The 21,703-nt window shown below is 39.7% G+C and overlaps 1 protein-coding gene across 4 annotated transcripts in view; it reads left to right on the top strand.

The window, feature by feature from the left end:
* Window positions 1-21,703, top strand: part of ACSL3 (acyl-CoA synthetase long chain family member 3) — an 82,396-nt gene continuing 60,693 nt past the window's right edge. For 2 of the 4 annotated variants that reach the window (XM_067740419.1, XM_067740420.1), the window contains exons 1-2: window positions 1-236; window positions 21,357-21,413. The gene's annotated coding sequence lies outside the window, so the exon portion shown is untranslated. The remainder of the gene's footprint in view (window positions 237-21,356; window positions 21,414-21,703) is intronic. The other 2 variants (XM_067740421.1, XM_067740423.1) reach the window with 1 other exon arrangement.

Below are 21,703 nucleotides of genomic sequence, written 5' to 3'. Positions count from 1 at the left end.
GGTTCGGCTCAACAGACGCTGGTCTGCAGGCGCTGGGGCGCTACGCTACGCTTGTCGCGAGTGCTGGGGCTGAGACGAGTCGGCGCGGCAGCTCACCGGGCAGCCGACCGCCTCCCTCTCGCAGTGCGACTCGCGGAGGCTGCGTCAGGGTCCCCAGGAGGCGGTCCGGGGCGTGAATGCTCTGGGGGCACAGCCAGGCCTGCATGGGCCGGAGGAACCGGAGCTCCGGCGTCGCGGTGAGTGCAGCGCCTGTGGGGAGCGGCGGGGCCGTGTTGGCGGCGGGGCCTCCGCGTGCGGCCGGGCTGGGCCCGAGGGCAGCCCGGGACTGGGGGAGGGACGCGGCCGGCCTGGAGGCCCCGGCTCCTCGACGTGGCCGCCGAGCCCGGCGCCGAGGGTGTGCGCGCTGGCGGTGCGGGCTCTGGGGCCGGCTCGCGGCGTGTGTGGGAGGCGCGCCCGTGGGGTCCGGGAAGCGGGTGAGGTGGCGCCCGGGCCGAAGGGCCCACGTGAGCTGGGGGAACCGCAGCCCGGGCGGCCGCGCTGTTCGGGGGAGGAAGGCTGCGCGGGGTCTCTCCCGGCGCTTTGGGGGCGGGGTGACCTGGGGGATTGGCAGCTTTCACTAGCCCGGCTCTGACGCCGTCGCTGGGAGGAAACTGAGCCCTGCGGTTTCGGAAACCCACACTGGGGGGGTGGGTTGCTGCGGGGTGTGAGGAGATATTGGGGATGTGAGATGGGTCGACTTTGGTATTTGTTCAGGCCACGACCGGTGGTGATGGGGCGGGGATGAATACTGTTGTTTTGGGGTTGGGAGTTGAAGGTTTATTTTCCCTAGGTGCGTTTTAATTATACAGCAGTAGTGGAATGTGTAACACTGAGAGAGTGCTCACTACCAGCAGCCCAGTGGGGTAGGGATGATCCGGCCCGTTTCACAGATGAGGAACCTGAGGCCCAGAGACATAGAACTGGTTTGTCCAGGCTGGATTTAGAAAATGTGCTCGAAGCTATTGTGTATATGGCCCTTCAAAAATAGGGTAGAACAACGTCTTTGAAATTATATGGACGTTAGAGAGAATAGGCCTCGTGAAAGTGATTATAGCCGAATAAGATGACAAACAGCTGACATTTATTGCAGGTGTTGTGCTAAGAGCTTTCTGTATAGTATCTCTGAAACTGTTAACAACCCACTAGGGTGGCGGTTATTCCCATTTTACAGCTGGAGAAACTGCCGTTTGGATATATTAACTTGCCCCCAGATCACAGCCAGTAAGAGGAGAAGCTGGGATTCAGATCCGCCTGTCTGAAAATCCAGAGCTTTCACATCTAAGCACTATAGTATGCTGCCACTCCTTGGTGGCTGGCTGAATAGTTGTCACCGTGGATTTTTGTTTGAGTGGCCAGGAGAGCTGTAGTTTGATGATAACCTTTTTTGTTTCCCCAGATTAGTTCCGAGAGTTGAAGGGTGCTGCTGAGGTGCTCCTGAAAGTGTATTAGTAGGTTATTACAGGGCGGAGGTGTGACACAGGAGTGTGCTGCACAGACTTTATTCTTTTCTTTTGTGTTCTGGCGTCTCCCCATGCACTTCTCACCCTTAGGAATGAGTAAGGCTTCTTTAGTCACTCTGGCATTTTCCCTTTAGACTTTTCCTGGTTTCTCTCTTTTTCTATAGAAAGAGTTGCTTCTGTAGGAGGGCAGTGTTGGGTGTAGAGCAGAGATCCACTGGATGTATGGGTCACCTAGTGTCTTTGGGTCTCAGTTACTGGGTTTGTAAGATGTTTGCGCTGGTTGATTTAAAGCTGAAATATTCTGAGTCATGTCCTTGAAGGAAAGAAGGAAGGAAGGAGGGATGGGAAGGAGCAATCCCTGTCTGGTTTGGGAAGTCAGATCTTAAAGCCCCAACATTTTTCTCATTGCTTATGTGCTCCTCTGCTGTCTGGTTCTGCTTAAATTAACCATTCCTCTTTCAATTAATTGCTCACTTAGAGCCTTTAATTCCTATTCTATGTCAGGCACCATGTAAAGTGCTAAGAATGCAGCAGTGAACAGAACTGGTGTGAGCTTTGCCTTTACGGAGGAAACAAACGAAGCAAATCTCATACAAATAATATATAATTACAAATTATATGTGTAATGTGTAATGAAGGACAAGTAGTGTGTGAACAAATATTATATAGAGGATTGTGATTTAGATGGAAACCTAGTCTAGGGAGGCTTTTTTGTTTTTCCCCTTAGATGGTTGGTGACCAGTAGTGCTTGTTGACTAGACTGGGTACTATATATATATTTTTAAACTTTTTATTTTGGGATGATTTGAGATTCACATAAAAGTTGCAAATATGGAATATTCCTGTATACCATAACCCAGCTCCCCTGCTCTTATATTAACGTGTCACATAACCTTGGTTCATTTGTCAAAACAAGAATTTAATATTGATATTATCCTCTTAACTATAGACTTTATTCAGATATCACCAGTTTTTCCACTAATGCCCTTTTTTCTGTTCCAGGATTGAGTCCATGATACCAGCTGGCATTTTGCATTCATGTTATTTTAGTCTTCTCTAATATTAAATACTAATTTTAAAATTTATCTTTTATGAGTTTACTTCTAATAATTTTTAAGAGTGGTATGGAACACTAAGAAAATAAATATACGAATATGTAAAATAAACTATATGTCATTTTCCAGCGATTCCAGTTTTGTTTAAATTAAGATTGCCCAGTATCAGTACGGTAGAAAGAAAATTGATCAGACTTAAAATTCAGGATCTGGAAAGGGAACATTTTCACTGGCATCTCTTTTTTTTTTTTTTTTTTTTGGTGGTATGCGGGCCTCTCACTGTCGTGGCCTCTCCCGTTGCGGAGCACAGACTCCGGACGCGCAGGCTCAGTGGCCATAGCTCACGGGCCCAGCCGCTCTGTGGCACGTGGGATCCTCCCGGACCGGGGCACGAACTTGTGTCCCCTGCGTCGGCAGGCGGACTCTCAACCACTGCGGCACCAGGGAAGCCCTCACTGGCATCTCTTTACCTCTCAAATTACTTTTATTTAATTTTACTTATTTCTCTTTCTTTTTCTTTGACAGATTATATTCCATTATAGGTTATTACAAGATATTGGGTATAATTCCCTGTGTTATACAGTACATCCTTGTTGCTTATCTATTTTACGTATAGTAGTTTGTATCTGTTAATCCCGTACTACTAATTTGTCCCTCCCCTCCTCCCTTTCCCCTTTGGTGACCATGTTTGTTTTCTGTGTCTGTGAGTCTGTTTCTGTTTTGTATATATATTCATTTGTATTATTTTTTAGATTCCACATACAAGTGATATCATATAGTATTTGTCTTTTTCTGTCTGACTTTTTTCACTAAGCTTAATATTCTCTAGGTCCATCCATGTTGCTGCAAATGGCAATATTTCATTCTTTTTTATGGCTGAGTAATATTATAAACACACACACACACACACGCATATACACATCACATCTTCTTAAGCCAATTGTCTGTTGATGGGCACTTGTGTTGCTTCCATGTCTTGGCCATTGTAAATAGTGCTGCTAATATACATGTACCCAAATGTTCATTTTGAATTAGACTTTTCATCCTTTCTGGAGTGGAATTACTGGATCATATGGTGATTCTATTTTTAGTCTTTTAAAGTACCTGAATACTGTTTCCCATAGTGGCTACACCAAATTACATTCCCACCAACAGTGTAGGAGGGTTCCCTTTTCTCGTTCAGCATTTATTATATGTAGACTTTTGATAGTAGCCATTCTGACAGGTGTGAGGTGATACCTCATTGTGGTTTGTTTGGATTTGTATTTTCTTTAATAATTAGTGATGTTGAGGATCTTTTCATGTGCCTGTTAGCCATCTGTGTGTCTTCTTTGGAGAAATGTCTGTTTAGGACTTCTGCCCACTTTCTGATTGGGTGGTTTGAGTTTTTTTTGATATTGAGTTGTATGAGCTGTTTGCATAGTTGGAATATTAACTCTTTGTCAATCGCATCATTTGCAGCTATTTCTCTCATAGGTCGTCTTTTCATTTTGTTTATGGTTTCTTTTGCTGTGCAAAACTTTTATGTTTGATTAGGTCTCATTTGTTTATTTTTGCTTTTATTTCATTTCCCTTGGGAGACTGATTTAAGACAATATTGCTACGATTTACGTCAAAGAATGTTTTGCCTATGTTCTCTTCTAGGAGTTTTATGGTGTCGTGTTTTATATGCAGATCTTTAAACCATTTGGAGTTTGTTTTTGTATATGGTTTGAGGGAATGTTCAGATTTTGTTGTTTTACACATAGGTGTCTAGCTTTCCCAACACCACTTTTTGAAGAGACTGTATTTTCTTCTGGGGAGATTTTTGAATTGTTATGGTGAGATATTACTAGATGACCATCTTGCATTCTGAGGCTGTAATTAAAAGTACATAAAGCAAGAGTTAGAGAACTTTTAAGCAACAGTATTCTTTTAATTTCAATGTCTGTTTCTACTCAGAATGTCACTCCAGCTCACATTGCAAGATATGAAAGTGAGAGGGAATTTTTTCAGGAAGTCATTCTCCCTGCCTTTGGGGTACTTAAAGCTTAAATATTCCTGTAATACTTAAACTTTCCCCTTTTGGATGAACAGTTGGGAAGCAAGAAACTTATGTGAGATTTGGACCTGAGGATGGGATTTGGATGTTTTCAGGAAAGCTAGGCAGTTTTTTCTAACTTTAGATAAGTAGTAGTATAATTATCGGAAGTATCCGGTGTAGTTTACACTTTACAGAGTGATTTAACTTAAAATTCTCACCTCTTAGGAGACAAATGATGACATGATTTGGGAAATATAAGCCATTAAATGTGTGACTATTTCAGTTGAACATGTATTAAGCCAATACAAATAGTTCATTGCAGTACATTTACTGAATGCCGTCTGCATGCAAAGTACCGTGCTAGGTGTACAATGTGGAATAAATAAAAAGATGAACTTGTAAAGTCGTTGCTTTCGAGGAGACTTCAATTTAATGAATACTAATACTCAGATTAAAGTTTCTTTTCCTTTTTAAAGTACTATCATTTTAGCTTATTTGATCCTCTTAAGAGCCTTATATCATTAGCAGAAATATTGAGAAAATGGAGATTTAGAGGCAAAATTGCCAGACCTGGTGATTAATAGTAGTATATGGGTTGGGAGAAGGAGATGTTGAGTGATTACTCATATACCATTTTGACGCTATCAGTTTAGAGATTGCCAGTGGAGAGACTAGAAAGAGAACAGGAAGAGGCCAGGGATGGAGCTGGGTATAGGAGGCTGAGCTTGCAAAGGAAACAGGAGTAGTGGCCAGGGAGGTGTGAGGACCGCCAGAAGCAGGTGTCCCTGCTGCCAAGGGGGAAGCTGTCAATACTGTGGAACGCCCCTGTGAGGAAAATTGAGTATCATCTGTTGTATTTAGCAACTGGGAGGTCATGGGTGACCTTGGCAGGAGATACTGATGTGGTGGTAGGGGTAGGATGGGGAGCAGAAGTAAGTAGAAGATGGGGAAAATGGAGACAGCAAGAATCGGAAACTGCTTCCGCGAGTTCTGATTTTTAGCATATTTAAATGCTGAAGGGAGGGTGTCTGTTGAGGGGGGAGGTCGAATATAGATGAGAAAAGTGTTACTTGTTTGTGCAAAGTTCGTGAGAAGATGGGAGGGCATGGGATCCAAAGCACGTGAGCCCTGTGCCTTAGCTGGGAGGAGGGACACCTCTTCTATAGTAAGAGAAGATGGGCCTGTAACCACCTGACAGGAGTCAGTACCATATTATGGAGCCCTGAGCAATTTCCAGAAAATTGCCAAGAACTGTTGAATTCCGAAAAATCAGCCCAATATTTGCCGACTCATGACATAGTCTTTTTAGAAAACCTCACTACAAAGCATTGTGTGAAATTGATTTAACATGTGACTTAATCTCGATTTTTATCCACCTTAATATGGTATATACTTTCATCTGACTTCTGATTATAGTTTATTTCTTTTCTGAAGAAGGGGACAATATAAACATTAAATCTTGTGATTTCTTTCTTATGTGCTATTTTTAGTTTCATAATAGTTTTCGCACTGCTTCTGTCTTCCTGACATTTTAAATGCCTAAATTCTTTTTATTTAAAATCTTAACTGCTGTTTTTACTGAAATATGTTTACTTCTCATGTTTCCCATTTGGAGGAGTAAAGAATTATTGGATGATTCAGTGGGCTTAATGGATCTGCTAATTTTTATTTTGAACTGAAGATACCTAAGTAACCAATGTTTTGGATAAATTGCCTCCAACTATAGTTCCCTATTTGTTTGTGAAGGTATTACGAGGATATATAGGGGCAATGATTTATTTGCTCATGTATTTCTTTAGTATGTATCTTGCAAGACACTGGGAATTTGAAAATGATTAAGAGATTGTCCCTGGGCTTCTCTGGCGGCAGTGGTTAAGAATCCGCCTGCCAGTGCAGGGGACGTGGGTTCGAGCCCTGGTCTGGGAAGATCCCACATGCCGTGGAACAACTAAGCCCGTGCGCCACAACTGCTGAGCCTGTGCTGTAGAGCCCACGAGCCACAACAACTGAGCCCGCGCACCTAGAACCCGTGCTCCACAACAAAGAGAGCCACCACAATGAGAAGTCCGCTCACCGCAACGAAGAGTAGCCCCCGCTTGCTGCAACTAGAGAAAGCCCACGCAGCAATGAAGAATAAATTAAAAAATTCACTTATAAATAAATAATTTAGAAAAAGAAAAAAAAGAGAGATCGTCCCTGCTCTCGAAGAACTCAGAATTCATGAAAGGAAAGTGTGAACATTATATGGTGTAAGGGAAGAAGGTATAAGAAGAGATGCATTACTGTATGGTATAGCTCAGGGCAGGAGGTATACCATAGCTCCTGTCTGGTATAGCTCAGACAGAACAGGGCAGGAAAAAGGGGAGACTTTACGGTGGAGGTGGTAGCCCAGTTTTCTACAACAAACTGGACTTTTTGCTAAGTGAACAAGGGAGACGGAATAGAATGTTTCACCTTGAATCTGTACCAGGTGTGTGTGTACACAGATATGTACACATTGGAGGTGGTATAACAATACTAAGGAATGTTAGAAAAATAAAAACCTTATCTTGCTATAAAAAGCTTCCCATTTGTTTGTCATGTCATGGTCAGCTTTTCTATCCTTTATTTAATTTGGAAAGTAATCACACTTAGATAATATTTTTCTGATACAAAGCCTGGTTTTTCTTTTTCTATACTAATGGTCTTTGGAATAAAGATGATAGCCAATACCTTTACAGTATTTCCTCTGGCCAGGTGCTGTTCTGATTTTCTTCTCAATTTTATGAGATAGTTTTTTTTTTTTTATCATTCTTATTTCACACATGAGGAAATTGAGGCACAGGGAGCTTAAGTGATTTGCCCAAGTGTGTGCTGTACCTCATCCCAGGTAGTTAGGTTCCAGAGTCCAAGGCCCAGGCGCTGCACCTCCTCTCTGGGGTGACAGCTTGGTTTGAAGTTCATATATACCTCTGAAGGCATGATTATACTTGGAAGGAGCTGTGATGACAGTTTATCTATTTTTATTACACATAACTTACCTCTCCCCCCCCCCCCATAAAAGCCCTGTTTTTACAGAGGAGAATGTGAGGAGTAACAAACTAAATTGAGAGAATTTAACTAAAATTTTCTTCTTGAACTTGAACGTAAATACATCAGGATACATTCTCCTTTAACATTCTTACATAGGAATCATTAACATTGCCCTTTTAGCATTTTTTGGATCAGGAATATAAAGCAATTTTGGGTTCTGTAATCTGCTAATTCCATTTTTTTCCTTTTCTTTCTTAAGAAAAAAAAGAAAGGAGACCTGCTTTCTGTATGTCTGAGAAATATTTCGTACTATTTAATCCAGTTAAAGAAACCCACTTCCTTCCCCCAAATCCTCCAGTTAACCACTAATCTGAATTTGGTGTTCGTTATTCATATCCATTGCTCTGCAATTTTACTACATATGGATGTATCCCTAAACAGTGTACAGTATTGTTTTATGTATTTTTAAACTTGATATAGATGGCATTGTATGTATTCTTATGCAGCATCCTTTTTTTTCAATCAATATCACTTAATCTATGTGGTTCCATCAGTTGAGTTTCATGACTGTGGGTACATCTCAGTTTAGCTAATTTACTTTAAAATTGTTTTACTTTCATTTTTATTTCCCTTTTTGTTCTTAGTAGATAATTTTGCAGATATATATCTAATATTGTTTCATTTTAAATTCCATAAATGACTGTAGGGATAATTCACATGTGTCCTTCCTTTTGGGAAATTTTTATAAATCTACTTTTGATTTAGCCAATTCTGTATTTGAGAGCTTGTTTAAGAATTTTCCTCTAAAATGTGCCTTTTTCCATTGTAATTTTGGTGGGTAGGGACATGGACTTGGAGTTAAGTTTTCTTGGAATTGAATTCTGGCTTATTAGTTTTGTGATCTTGAGCAGCTTATTTAACCTCTCTGTGCCTCAATTTCTTCTGTACAAAACGGATAATAAGAAAATCTGCTATATATTGTTGTCAGGATTTATATGAGGTAAGTTCCTGGCACATAGTCAGCACTCAGTAAATATTAACTATTTTAAATTTATTTATTTTTAGAATATACAGTATTTTCTAAGTTCATCCACTCACTTTTTGTTATTGCCTTACCTTTTGAAGCAGCGTTATCCTTACATAGACAAATACACTTCAAGGAAATGTCTAATGTATTGTAACCTCTGGTTAATGGAGATTGGGAAGAGATATTGTAAATAGTAAACTGTAAACTGAGGGACATTAAGTAGATTTTGTTATATTTTAACGTCAATAATTTAGGATTTACCTTGTGCTTTAGTTTTCTGGAAGTGTCTATAAAGCACCTTGAAAGTAGGTTGACATGGTGTACTTCTCAGTTGGGTAACTTAAGAATCTTCGTATTAGTTTTAAACATCTTTTGAATATGACCTCGATAATGGTTCGGGTAGCATTTCTAAATATACTATTTTAGGTCATCAACTTTGTGTTGAGTGGCGAAGGAATCATTGCCATATATGTGGGTAAAACTTGCTGTGTAAATTTGATCTGATTCCTTAACCTTTCTCAGCCTTCCATTTCAATTTCTGTAACATAAAGATGTTCTTACTTTGCAGGGCTATCACAAGGATTGAGGGAGATGACAGATAGTAGTTTAGGGTACACGATTGACCCATATATTAGTTGTTAGTTATTTCTCTGCCTCCCTCTGTCTTCTCTTTTTTCCTCTTTTCTTTCTTCTCTATTCTTTTTTTCTCTTTCCTCCTTTCTCTGTCCTTTCATTGATATATAAAAATCTGCACATATTTAATGTATACAATTTGAGTTTGGACATGCATACACCTGGGCAGCCATCTCCACAATCAAGGTAATAGGCATATTGATCACATCCAAAAGTTTCCTTGTGCCTCTTTGTTTCTTGTTTTTGTTGTATTTTGATTTTTTCTGTCTTTCAGAAGCAGTTTTTTGGTAAGAAATAACAAGGTATTCTGAGTCCAGCATGTGACCAAACCCATCATATAAGTAAAAAGCATACATCACTTAAAGGGGACTAAGGAATACTAATTCCTTAAGGATGAGAGTGTTCAAGATACATAAAGGATGTGGTTAATGTTGAGTGAGCAGTACAGAGGTCAGAGAGGTCAGAGAGGTCATGTTGGCCAGGGTAGCCAAGAGTCAGCTGAGCAAGATTGGATTTGAAAAAATAGTTGAGTTTGAGGTAGAGGAACTCAAATGGGGATGTCCAGGGCAGTTGGGGAAGAGCAAGGTTGACAAATAAAATTGAGAAATCACTTGTTCCGGGGGACTAGAGAAGCTGTGAGGATAAGTCACATCCCTGCGGAGAAGCAAGAACACCAGAGATTTGGAGGACAGAGACAGTTAAAGACCTTGCCTAAGACTCATTTATTTATTGATTCCTTCAACTCAGGAAGTACAGTTGACCCCTGAACAACATGGGTTTGAACTGTGTGGGTCCACTTACTTGTGGATTTTTTTTCCCCCCCCACTAAATGTGTACTACAGCACTACACAATCCAAAGTTGGTTGAATCCCTGGATGTGGAACTGTGGGTATAGAGGACTGACTATAAAATTATATCCGGATTTTTGACTGTATGGAAGGTTGGCGCCCCTAAACCCCGTGTTCAAGGGTCAGCTGTAATTGTTGAATGAATGGAAGGTAGTAGGAATAGGAAGGGACACTGGGCAGCCAGCAAGTGAAGAGAACCATGTGGGCTCTGAGTTGTTACAGGAGGAGCATTCAGGGTCTGGCCCGAGTTGTTTCTAACCCTGCTGCTTGACTGTCAGTGTGGCACTGCCCATGCCGTTTAGCCTTTGTGGAGCTCAGTTTCCTTGTCTGTAAACCTTGCTCAACGCTGTTGTGAGCTGCTTCTCCATCGGTGCTCTTTTTCTTTTACCTCCCTTTCCACCTCTTCCTTTTTCTTGGTTTAGGACTTTTTCTATTTCTGCCACGTTTCTTTCTTAGGCTTCTTTGAAACTTCATCAGTTAGCTTTGTGTGTGTTTCCCCCTCTGTGTTTGCTTATGTGTTTACTACTTGTAATTCACTGGGGTATTTGTATGGATTTTATTAGATACTAACTACACTGGCTGCTGCATAGGTGTAACCTTTAGAATATTATCTTCTAAATTGGTATTGTAGGCATAAAACAGTTCATTTTTCTGCATTGCTATTTCTAGGTTATAAAATACTCAGTTATCACTTTGGCCAGAATTATGAAAAATTCCTACTTCAACCAGAGAAGTTTCTTATTTTTACTTATTTTACTTTCATCAGGATTGAAGTGATCCTCATTCTGGACCCTGACTTTGGCTTTTTTTTTTTTACTGTAACATTAAAACAATCAGAAATCTTTCTCTTCTCTTTGGAAACTGACTTGATCTCTGAACTTATTACCTCCTGTTTGGGGGAAGCTTGGGGTAGTCGAGTTCTTTCTAAAATGAAGTAAGGAGTTAATTTTAGTTCCATGGAAAACCAGAATGAACCAGAATGAATTAATCTTAGAACTGTACTTGACATTAATTGCAATTATACCACATGGACCATAATACACGGAATTATTATTTGTTACATATTCACAATACTTCCGTAAGTCATTTTCCTTCCGTACTGAAACTTTCCACATTGCTAATGTGTTAGAGTCTAGGAATTTGTATTCATCATTGACTCTGAAACTAGGCCTGACTTCTAACCTGATGCCTGTTGAGACTCTCCTGCATAGTATTCTCCTTAGAAATTCAAAATGTTTATTTGTAAATCACTTTCTGAGGCATAAAAAGAATACCTGTTTTCTCCAACATCTTGAGGTGGGAGGGTTGTGAGAGGTAGTGGCTGGTTGGGAGTGAGGTGTGAGGTCAGAGAGGGGAGCTCATGGGACCCCAGGTATAAGGGGTGAGATTGGCCTGATAGAGGGGAGCGGTGCAGGGCTTGAGCTTTACGACCACATTGGCGCTTGAATTCCCAAATCTGACTCCACCTCATTTTAGTTTTGCAACCACAGCAGATTACCTCCAAGCGTCAATTTCTTTAAGATAAGGATGGTCTCTGTCTTGCAGCATACGTGTGCTCCGGGGTGTGCATGCAAGTCATCTCTGCAGTGCTGGAAGAAAACGTTAGAATTAAAAAAAAAAAGTCTATATTTTATGCATGATTTGTGGTGTTTATAGTATGCTAGAACAATAACACATATGTACAATGTTAAAGGTACACATGTTTGGAATGCCAGCAGTTTTACCAAAAGGGGCTTGTTGTGATCCTAAAGTTTAGAGACCCTGAGCTAGTAGATAAAAGCTAGGCCCATGCTCGGAGGCTTATTAGTTTGGGGGCAGCATTATATATAGATGAATTGGGGATGGGGTTGAAGAACTTGGGTTATTTGGCTCTGGGAAATGAAGGGTATCAGATTGAGGGAGCACGTCTCTGCAAGTTCATTTGAAAAATGGTAGACATAGTAAATCTGGCATGGGTAATGATTTGAGTTACTTTGTGAAAGTTTTAAACTGTATATTCTTAAATTATCTCAGTGTTAGAAGATTACATGGTAGAAATTTGGGTGGGACATAACCCAGAAAAGTGAGTCAGTGTTAGGGAATTGCTCTTGATATGCATGGGTAGTTTACCCACAGATAACTGAGAGCTGGCTAACATAATGTTTGTTTATATTGTATGATGCCAGAGGACAGGCTTGTTAACTATAGGTGATTAATTACAGTTTTGTGTTTCATGCTCTCAATTTCAAATTGCTTTATGAAATAAATGTATTTGCTCTCTTTTCTTTTTAGATAAGTCTAAAACATAATGTGTTTCTTTTGGGCTCCTTTAAGGGAGAGTAGCTGTTTAACGTAGAAAGTAAGCATCTCTGAGGACAGGGATACTTGTTATTTACTGATGCACGTCCAGTGCCCAGCACATAGAAGATACTCATATTTGTTGTTAGAATCCATCTCTGCATCCCTGTCACCTAGCGCAACAATGAACATGAGATACTCAGTAAATGTTCATTAAATTGAATTGAAAGATTTGAGCATACTACCAGAAAAATTTTGGAAGGCCAAAAACCTGACATCAAAATGACCAGTGTACGCTTATTAGTGGGAGCTCAGGAATTCTGAAAGAGTAGACTTGCTTTTGATATGCATTTGAGTAGCTCACTGGTTGAGTAATAGGTATAGTTATAATTTAAAAATTATGTGGTAAAGAAAGCAAGAAAGTGCGATGGATTGTCTCGGGCCAGGCCAGCTGCTTGTTGTACTTTAATATCATAACCACTTGTAGCCTTTGACACTCTTGACCGTGCCCTCATTGACCCTTATGTCTGCCTTTGGCTTCTAGGACACGCTCTTGGTTTCTTTACCCTTCTAGCTGGCTTTTATAATAACTGTCTTTAATCCTTTTATCTTATGACTGAGTATACTATTTTTGAGGGATTCCATGGTTTCAACTCTAACATGGTTGGAGTCAGTGATGATTCTAAAATCTACATCTTCAGTTCTGTCTGGAGCCCAGTCTTGTATTTCTGACAGTATTGTGACTATCTTTTCTGGCCATTTCCCCAGACTTAATATCCTACCCTATACTCAGGTACTCATATGTATCTGTTCTTCTTCCTGTATTCCTCATATCTATTGCAAGTCATCCAATATTCCAGAAGTGTTGACTTTAATCTTCAAAGATGAATCTTCACATCTCACCACATCCTATTACCTCAGAGAAGTCTCTCCGGTTGGTCCTCGTACTTCTGTATCTACTGCCCTAAACCCTGGACCTCGTCATCCTTTCTTGGGCTATTGTAATGACTACATACCGGGAATCTTTTGTGGTTTGTTCTGTTTGTTGACCCAAGTAGTCATTCTGAAAAAACAAATTTGGTCAAGTGCCTTGCTTATTAAAACCTGTCTCTGCAACATATTCCTCTATTCCATTTTCATTTCTACCTTCCCCCAATTTCCTGTGTTCCATCTATCTCAAGCTACTTGTGATTCCTTATTCTCTGCCCCTTCATGCCTCTGTGTGTCAGGCAGGAGTGGAGGGTGGAAATGGGGCACAGAGGGATTGAGTTAGCGCTTGTCTGTGGGACCAGGGAGGCCTTCACATGGAGGCTTCAGCTGAATCTTAAAGAATGAGTTTACTTTGGCAGGCCTTTTAGTTTCTTTTAATTCTATCAAATTCTTTTAATTCAATCCCAGTTCCGGGTTCTAGAGAGAATATTAGTGAACCAACACATCAGTGCTTTCGTTACAGGCCTCACTGGTCATAGGCTCCTGGATCCCTGTGGATGCCTGTGTTTGCCATAGTCAGCTGGGGTAGAGATGGGCGTGAAGTGGCGTAGTTCAAACGAAACCAGTGCTTCTCTTCCCAACAGAGCTGTAGGCCAGGCAGTGTGGGCTGTGTAGGCTACCGTGATAGCACTGGAGATGGTTTTATAATGAGAAAAAAGACTTAGGAACAAATCCTTTCTGGGACATGGGAGCTGTGGAAGAGGTATTGCTAGGCTGATTGTTTCAGGGATGTGTTCCTCATCTTTCTAGGACTCACATTCAGCCATTGGCTCAATTCTGGTTTTACTTTGATGCTGTTTAATTTATTGAATAATCTATCCTTCACTCATTGATCTGAAACGCCACCATCATTAAGTGTAAATGTCCCATGACTATTTCTAGTTTTTACAATTCTGTACCAGAACAGTTAGTGTTAGTTTTGGCATCTAATAGGCTGGTATGGGCTAAGTATTCTTGTTTTCAGATTTTCTTAGTTAATCTTAAAATGTTTCTTCTAGATAAACCTTGGAACTAGTATATCAACTAGCCATACAGAATTGACAAAGTCCTAGTAGGATTTTGATTGGGATTGTATTTGGTTTATAGGTTAATTTTGGTGGAGTTATAGTTATCCTTTCTACCTGGGACCTAGTCTGTCTTTCCATGTATGCAAGTCTTTTAGTGTCTATCAGTAGTAGTGTATATATATATATATATATATACACACACACACACACACACACACATATATAAAATCTTTTTCCTTTTTATTTTCTAACTGGTTATTACTACTGTATAGGAAAATGATTGGTTTTTGTTGTCTACCTAGTATCCAGATATCTTAATGAACTTCCTCTCTGGTTGGATAATTTTCAGATGATTCTTTTGGATTTTCTTGTCAGACATTAATTATCTGCAAACAGTGATTATTGTGTGTCTCCTTTTCCAGTATTCCTATTCCTCATTTCTTTTTTTCATCATTGCATTGTCTAGACTGCAGTGCTGTCCATAAGAAATGCAATTAGAGCCACAAATGCGAACCATATCTGTAGTAGTTTAAATTTCTAGTAGGTATCTTAAGAAGAAACAGGTAACTTTAATACATTTTATTTAATCAAGTATATTCAACATATAATCAATATAAAAATGATTAATGAGATGTTTTACATTTTCTTCATACTAAGTCTTTGCAAGTCCATGCGTATTTTACATTTAGAGCACATCTCAATTTGGACAAGCCACACTTCAAGTGTTAAGTAGCTCCATGTGGCTGATGACTACAGGGCTAGAGCCTTTTTAACAGTGTTAAATAATTATAGTCACAACTGGCCTCCTTGTCTTAATTCCTGACTTTAATGTAAATTTGAGTCTGATGTTTGCTATTGGTTTCTGATATGCTTTTATTAAGTTGAAGTTTTCTTTTGTTTCTGAGTAAGAAGTTCCTTTTAATAATTGACGGTGATGGGGAAATTGGGCAGCCACATGCAAAAGAATAAAACTGGACCCACTATCTTATACCGTAAACAAAAATTAACTCAAAATGGATTAAAGACTTGAGTGTAAGACCTGAAGCCATAAAGCTCCTAGAAGAAAACATAGGTGGTAAACTCCTTGACAGGTCTTGGTGATAAGTTTTTGAATCTGCCACCAAAAGCAAAAGCAGCAGAAGCAAAAATAAACAGGTGGGACTACATTAAACTAAAAAACTTTTGCACAGCAAGGGAAACATCAACAAAAAAGGCAGCCTGTTTAATGGGAGAAAATATTTGCAAATCATCTATCAGATAAGGGGCTAATATCCAGAATATATAAACTGATACAACTGAACAGCAGAAACAAAACAAAACAAAAACCAACACAACCACAAAAACCGATTGAAAAATGGACAGAAGGTCCAAGTAGATATTTTTCCAAAGACATACAGATGGCCAACAGATGAGTGAAAAAATGCTCTACATCATCATTCATCAGGGAATTGCAAATCAAAACCACAATGAGAGATCTCCTCATACCTGCTAGAATGACAGTTATCAAATAGACAAGAAATAACAGTGTTGACAAGGATGTGGAGAAAAGGGAACCCTTGTGCACTATTGATGGGGATGTAAATCAGTGCATCCAGTATGGAAAACAGTATGGAAGTTCCTCAAAACATTGAGAATAGAACTAACATATAATTCAGCAGTTCCACTCCTGGATATTTATCTGAAGAAACTGAAAACACTGATTCAAAAAGATATGTGCATCCCCATGTTCACTGCAGCACTATTTATAATAGCCAAGATATGGAAACAACTTAAGGTGTCCATCAGTGGAGGAATGGATAAAGAAGACATATATATACACAGTGGAATATTAGGCATTAAAAAGAATGAAATCCTGCCATTTTTGACAAAATGGATGGACCTTGAGGGCATTATACCAAGTGAAATAACTCAGAGAAAGATAGACACCATGTGATCTCTCTTTTATGTGGAATCTTCAAACAAACAAATAAACAAACAAAAGCTAAGGTCATAGATACAGAGAACAGATTGGTAGCTGACCAGAGGTAGGGGTTGGGGGAGGGAGAAATTAGCTGTTTTGGCAAAAGTTAATAATATTTATTTTTCTTAAATACTTAAAACATATACTGACATGATTACACCTTTCTGTCCCACTTAAACTGTTAATATAAATAATGATAATAATAGAGTTCTGTAGTATAATACAAGAGATATATAAGGTTTTTGTCCCCACTCTTGACACAGAGCTCCTGAGACCCTTGGAATTTCTTGATTGTTAGGAGTACCTTTTATTCATAAAAGCTCCTTTGGATCACACCCTAGTTTACGCTAATGAAGTGACTTAGGATGGAGTCCCTAGAGCATCTCAGGATGGAGCTGGTCACCAGAAGGACCAAGTGATTAGAGGTTTGAACTTTCAGCCCTACTCACCGACCTCTTGCAAGGAGTGAGGGGGCTGGAGACTGAGCTTTATAAAAACTCTTGAACAAGGGGATATTCAGTAAGCTTCCGGGACGGTGAGCATTTCTGTCCAGGTGCTGGGGAGGCGGCACACCTGGAGAGGGTTTGGAAGCTCTGCTGCATACCTTCCTCCCCATCCCTTGCCCTGTGCATCTCTTCCGTTTGTCTGTTTCTGAGTTGTATGCTTTATAATGAACTGGAAAACATAAGTAAAGAGTGTTCCTGAGTTCTTTGAGCCATCCTAGTAAGTTATTGAACCTGAGGAGGGGTTTGTGGGAATCCCTATTTATAGCCGGCCGGAGACTTGTAACTACCAAGTGGGGAACAGTCTTGTGGGACTAACCCCTTACTTAAGCTGTGGGATATAGCTCTTATGAAATAGATTACAAAACTTAGACCGATGCTGGCTTAAAAATTATCTCTAACTTTTATCAAAAGAGTGTACGCACACGGTGGAAGACTTCTTAAAGTAATTTCTTGGCAGAGTGTGTTTGTGGAATTAAATTTTCTGAGTCCGTGCGTGTCTGAAAACGTCTTTATTCTACCTGCAGTTGAACAGGAATGTAGATGGGAGTAGAGTTCTGGATTAAAATTTCCCTCAAAAGTCTGTAAGGCAGGGCTTCTCTGGTGGCGCAGTGGTTGAGAGTCCACCTGCCCATGCAGGGGACACGGGTTCGTGCCCTGGTCCGGGAGGATCCCACATGCCGCGGAGCGGCTGGGCCCGTGAGCCATGGCCGCTGAGCCTGCGCGTCCGGAGCCTGTGCTCCGCAATGGGAGAGGCCACAACAGTGAGAGGCCCACGTACCGCAAAAAAAAAAAAAAAAGTCTGAAGGCATTGTTCATAGCCTTCTAGCGTCCAGTACTGTGGAGACATCTGCTGCCAGTATGATTCTTATTCCTTTATAGGAAGGGTGGCTATACATCCTGGTTTGTCTGGAATACCTTCAAATTTATCTTATAATAGTACATGCTTTTATTCCCAAAAATATCCTTCTTTGTTGATTAATTATAGAATCACCTTATTTGTAAGTGACCTGGTTTTTGTTTTTTGGAAGCTTTTAGGGTATTCTTATACCTGGTGCTCTGAGAATTCACAAGGCTGTGTTGAGAGTTCAGTTAATTTTTTCCCCCCCATTTATCCGCTCAGTACTCAGCAGGCCCTTTCAATTTGAAGACTAGTGTTCATCAGCTCTGGGATATCTTATTGCAGAATACTTCAGTAATTTTTACCTCTTCATTCTCTTTGTTCTTTCTTTCTAAAACTCCTTTTAGTGGAACTTGGTCTTTGGGATTAATTTGACACCCAATTAGAAAAACAAAAACTTTTTAACCTCCTGTTCTCTACTTCATTGCTTTTGCTTTCCTTTCTGGGAAAATATTCCCAACCTCATTTTCTAATACATCTGTTGACTTTTATTTTCAGGTGTTACTAACTTCCAAGAGCTTTTTCTTATTTTCAGTCCTTCTGTATACCATACTATTCTTGTTTCATCAACAAGATGGTCTCTTTCATCCCTTTGAGAATATTAATTACATATGCATATTTAAAGTGTTTCCTACATTGTCTATCTCCATTTCATACGCCCCTCACACACACTTTCTGTTTTCATCTCTCACTGTGATTTTTTCCCCTCAAATATCTGGTGATCTAGAGCTTTATTTTCTGTCTGGATTTTTGGTTCTGATACATCTTCCTGTTTCTAGTTTTTTTCCATCAATACATTCTAAACATTGGCACTAGATTTAACATTATGAAACAGATCTGATTATCCCATTCACTTGCATAAAAATCTGAATGGGTCTTCAGAGATCTGGATAATGTCTAAACCACTTAGCGTGGCACACAGGGCAGTGGCAGTGAGGTACAGTGTTTTCTAGAGCTGCTGTCATGCCACAAATTTGGTGGCTTAAAACAACAGGAATTTAGTCTCATAGTTAATAGAAGCTAAAAGTTGGAATCAGCATTACTGGGCTGAAATCAAGGTGTTGCCAGGGCTGAGCTCCCTCCTTCTAGAGAAGAAGCTGTTCCCGCCTCTTCTAGCTCTTCTAGCCTCTTCAGCTTCTGGGACTGCTGCAGTCCGTTGCTCCACTCGAGGCTTCTAGGCCAGCGTCTTCAAATCTCTTTGCTTCATCTTCACTGTGTATGTCAAATCTAGTGCTTCTGTCTTACAGGGACACTTGTGATGGCATTTAGGGCCCACTGGGTAATCGACGATTGTCTCCCCATCTCAAAAGCCTTAATTTAATAACACCTGCAAAGACCCATTTTCCAAATAAGGTAACATTTACAGGTTCCAGGGATTAGGACCTGATACCTTTGAGGTCGTTAATCAGCCTACAACGAATACTTAGAGTTTTCTTAAATTGCCCTTTTCTTGAATACCTCTGCTTTTCCAAATACTATTACTGCCTGCAGTTTCTTCTCTTGCCTCCTTGGCCAAAAATGAATGCATCATTAAATCTTTGTTGCGGAGATTCAACAATTATTGAGGGTCAATTGAATACTAGGACTTGTATTATTAGAAAACAAAACAAGGTAAAGTAAACATGCACCTGTGTCAAACCTTCTCTGCGGCAAATTACTCAGAAGGGATTCACTAAGTCATAGGAATTTACACTTTTAGCTTTTGCTGCCAAAGTGCTCTCCAAAGTGGCTGCACTTCCCCTAATAATGCCAAGAGCGATCTTGTTTCCTATATCCTTGCCAATACTTGTGATTTTTTTTATTAAAAGAAATCTGATAGGGGAAAATTACATTGTTTTAACTTGCATTTCCTGGATAACTAGTGATGTTGACCATTTTTTTCAAAGTTAATAGGCGTTTGGATTTTTTCTCTGAATGTACATAGCGCATTTTTTCTATTGGTTGCCTTCTATTTATAGAAATTCGACAAATATGGATATGTATTGTTCATATATGTTGTTGCTGTCCTCATTTGCATACTGAGTAAACTGGCACAAGAAATAAGTAAATTGATAAGGTGCCCCCCTCACTCCCCATGGACAGATGGATAGATGAATGAAGATAGGTGAGTGAAGAAATGAATGAATGCGTCTAGAATCATAGCTATTAAAAAACAGAGCCGGGATTTTGGACCCACATATATCTGGTTTTAAGGCCTGTCCCTTTTAAAGCACATCTGGCTGCCTTGTAGCGAATGAGGAAATTAATAGTGAGGCAGTGGTGTGCTGAATTTTGACTCAAAATACTTAACCATTACTTACTAGCTCTGTGAGTTTGGGCTGATGTTAATATATTTTTTAAAGTAACTGTAATGATTCCTAACCTATCTGCTTTGAAGGTGATTGAGAAAATCATTGAGATGATATACAAAAGTATGGTATATACAATGAAATACTATTATAAAACTTACTAATTCTCCTTGACCATCATAACAGTGAGTGAAAAAACTCAACATACTTTATAAAAGTTTTGGATATACCTTTTTTAAAAAGGTAGACTTTATTTTTTAAGAGTAGTTTCAAGTTCACAACAAAATTGAGCAGAAGGTAGTGAGATTTCCCATGTATCCCCTGTCCTCCCATATGCACAGCCTCCCCCGGTTTCAGCGTCCTGCACCAGAGTGGTACATTTATTACAATCGATGAACCTACACTGATGCATTGTTATCACGCACAGTCCTCAGTTTACATTAGAGGTCACTCTTGGTGTTGTACGTTCCATGGATTTTAGCAAATGTGTAATGTCGTATATCTACCATTATAGTATCGTACAGAGTAGTTCCACTGCTCTGAAAATCCTCTCTGCTCTGCCTGTTCATCCCTTCTTTCTCCTTAACCCTAGGCAACATTTTGCTGTCTCAGTAGTCCCAATCCTGTCTCCGTAGCTTTGCCTTATCCAGAATGTCATATAGTTGGAATCATATAGTATGTAACCTTTCAGATTGACTTCTTTCACTTAGTAATCTGCATTTGAGTTTCCTCTATCTTTTCATGGCTTAATGGCTCATTTCTTTTTAGTGCTGAATAACATTCCATTGCCTGGATGTAGCAGTTACACATTCACTTGCTGAAGGACATCTTGGTTACTTCCAAATTTTGGCATTTACAAATAAAGCTGGTATAAACAGTTGTGTGCAGCTTTTTTGTCTAGACATACATTTTCAACTCATTTGAGTAAATACCAAGGAGATCAGTTTCCGGATCATACGGTAAGAGTCTGTTTAGTTTTGTAAGAAACTGCCCAACTGTCATCCAAAGTGGCTGCACCATTCTGCATTCCTACCAGCAGTGAAGGAGAGTTCCTGTTGCTCTGCATTCTTGTAGCATTTAGTGATGTTAGTATTTTGGATTTTGGTTATACTAATAGGTGTGTAGTGGTATATACAACATGCTTTTTTGGTAAAAGTTTACATGATAAAATGTCATTTGCTAGTATAATAGATGATGTTTCCAGAAAAACTCAACAGAAATTTTCCCGTGACGTTTGGAGATAGAGATATCTCCAGGAAAAGGTTGATATTTGGCTCTATGATTAACCAGATGAGGAGTAGTAATGCTTGCCTTCATGTGTTTGTTTTGACAGATATTGAAACAAAGGCACGTATTTGACGGCACTAGTACCTCCTACCATTGTCAACCGGTAAAATGTTTAATTTTATTTAACTACAAAGTTTCTATTATTAGGTGTAAAATGTATTAAGTTAAAACCAAGTGTGGGTAAACTGTCAAAGAAAAAATTATTTTCTCTCCATTTTGTGATTGTAGAATTATGAAAGTTATGAGAAAGTAGCTTTTATACTAATTTTAATTCCATGTAAGCCCATTGGAACATTGAGCCATGTTATTCAGCAATATTATTGATATTTAACCTTCCTTTCCTCAATTTGAATATCACTAAGCATCTCTGCAAAAGTTTGAACCTCAGTATCC

Source organism: Pseudorca crassidens, chromosome 6 (genome assembly GCF_039906515.1).
Source record: "Pseudorca crassidens isolate mPseCra1 chromosome 6, mPseCra1.hap1, whole genome shotgun sequence".
NCBI classification, from domain to species: Eukaryota; Metazoa; Chordata; class Mammalia; order Artiodactyla; family Delphinidae; genus Pseudorca; species Pseudorca crassidens.
This window is presented reverse-complemented; position numbering and strand designations above follow the sequence as displayed.